This window comes from Myotis brandtii, unplaced genomic scaffold, assembly GCF_000412655.1.
Source record: "Myotis brandtii unplaced genomic scaffold, ASM41265v1 scaffold482, whole genome shotgun sequence".
NCBI classification, from domain to species: domain Eukaryota; kingdom Metazoa; phylum Chordata; class Mammalia; order Chiroptera; family Vespertilionidae; genus Myotis; species Myotis brandtii.
The window spans coordinates 1,403,023-1,405,144 of record NW_005368420.1 but is presented as its reverse complement, the minus strand read 5'-3'; the positions used below and the strand labels follow the sequence as shown (position 1 = coordinate 1,405,144).

The 2,122-nt window shown below is 52.4% G+C and overlaps 1 protein-coding gene and 1 long non-coding RNA gene across 3 annotated transcripts in view; one reads left to right on the top strand and one right to left on the bottom strand.

The window, feature by feature from the left end:
- The window catches only part of ATP2A2 (ATPase, Ca++ transporting, cardiac muscle, slow twitch 2), a 59,939-nt gene that overhangs the window by 17,479 nt on the left and 40,338 nt on the right, over window positions 1-2,122 (top strand). The gene's annotated exons all lie outside the window — the stretch shown is intronic.
- On the bottom strand, window positions 491-1,248 carry LOC106727811. The gene is made up of 2 exons (XR_001364063.1): window positions 1,166-1,248; window positions 491-858 (listed from the first exon to the last, which is right to left on the bottom strand). It is a non-coding gene; the product is annotated as an uncharacterized LOC106727811 (long non-coding RNA).

Below are 2,122 nucleotides of genomic sequence, written 5' to 3'. Positions count from 1 at the left end.
ATTGAAGTCCAGTTCCCCTCCTGCGGGTGTTGAGCCTCCTCCTAGATCTCACGGGTGAGGCCGCTGGCTGCCGGGATCAAGGCCGTTTCCTGGTGCAGGAGCTGGGAGTGGTGTAGCCAGGTCTGGATGCCATCAGCAGGGCGACAGTGTATAGTCCCTTCCAAGTTGGGGTGAGTCCTTGGGTAGTGAACTTCTTTACACCGAGTCCCCAAGCTGGAAAGGGATGTACAGGGTCTGAGGTGGCATTGGAAGGGCGTCTCAAACAAGCTTATGGGTGGCTCTCTGGGTATACTGCAGAGCCTGCAAGGACTTGAGCAAGGAATGGTTATGACTTTTAGCTTTTAATTCCTCCTCTAACTTTGGGTAGGATAGGGGGAGGTTTACCAAACATGATTTCAAGAGGAGAGAACCCCTCCCGGTTGGGGGTACACCTGGCCTGTAAGTAGGCAAAGGGCAGGAGGTTGGTCCAGTTTTCACCGGTTTCTGGGATAAATTTAGTTAAAGTCCTTTTAGAGTCCTGTTCATACCTGCCCTGAATCTGTGGCCGGTATGAACAATGGAGTTTCCAATTTATGACTTTGAGATACCTTGGCTACAAAGTCGGGGCTGTTATCTGGTCCTATGACTGCTGATAGCCCCAATCTAGGTATAATCTCCTGGAGTAATTTCTTGACCATTATAGAGGCAGTTTCTGTCCTGGCGGGCTAGACTTCAACCCATCCCGAGAAGGAGTCTATACTTATACCCTGATGCCGGTGGCTTAATCTCTGTGAAATCCACCTCTCAATGCTCTCCTGGGGAGTTGCCCTGGGCCCGAATTCCCAGGGGGACCCCCCTTACCTTGCATTTACCTGTGACCTGCCTCACAAAAGTTCAGAAGTCTTGGTGATGCCTAAGTGGGTAGCCTGGTGTAACTGGGCAACTAAAGTCTGACCTAGAGCCTCTGGGACCAACAGTCTGCCATCTGGTAGAGTCCACCAACCATTTGGTCCTCTGGTAGCTTGCTTCTGTTCGGTTAATTCCTCCTCTTGTAAAGGCCCCACTGGTTTTTGGGCAGCTTCCTTGGCAGCTTGGTCTGCAGCTCTGTTTCCTTGGGCAGTCTAGGGTGACTACCACCTCCCACTGTCCCATCTTGTACTGACCTGCCTCACAAAACTCTTGTGACCTGCCTCACAAAAGTTCAGAAGTCTTGGTGACACCTATATGGGTAGCCTGGTGTAACTGGACAACTAAAGTCTGACCTAGAGCCTCTGGGACCAACAGTCTGCCATCTGGTAGAGTCCACCAACCATTTGGTCCTCTGGTAGCTTGCTTCTGTTCTGCCAATACCTTCTCTTGTAAAGGCCCCACTGGTTTTTGGGCGGCTTCCTTGGCAGCTTGATCTGCAACTCAGTTTCCTTGGGCAGTCTAGGGTGACTACCACCTCCTACTGCATACCAGATTTTATCCTGAACATAACTGCTTCCATTTTGTACATAACAGTACCTTGTCTGGTGATGATAGCAGGACATCTGTCAAGTCTGGGCGAGCTGCATCTGTTACCTCTATGCAGTCGTGGATGGCTCCTCTGGATCATCATCTGGGAGCAGGCTGGCAGGGTTGATGGCCAGTGCAGGGCTGGTCCAGGAGAAGAACTTGGCACTGGGTCACCCTGGTGTTTGACATCCATCTCTTCAGAGCATCTCAAAGGAGGGCTTCCACAGCATGGGGTGTTGTCAGGGCTAGTTCCTGGCCCAAAGTCAGCTTATCTGCCTCCTTTACCAGCAATGCTGTGGTGGCCACTGCCCGGAGGCATGCTGGCCACCCTGCAGCCATGGGGTCTAGTCTCTTAGACAGATAGGCCACAGGTCTCTTCCAGGGACCTAGAGTCTGGGTGAGAACCCCTTTGGCAATGCCCCTTACCTCACTCACGTAGAAGTCTGGCAAGGCTAGGGCAGGTGCTGAGACAAGAGCCTTCTTTAGCTCCTCAAAAGTCCATTGTTCCACTTCAGTCCAGTTTAACGGCTGCGCCTCCCCAGCACTTGAGCACAGAGGTTCAGCAATCTCCGCGAACCCCAGTATCCACAGGCGGCAGTATCCAACTGCCCCTAAGAATTCCTGAACCCGAGCTGGAGTGGCGGTG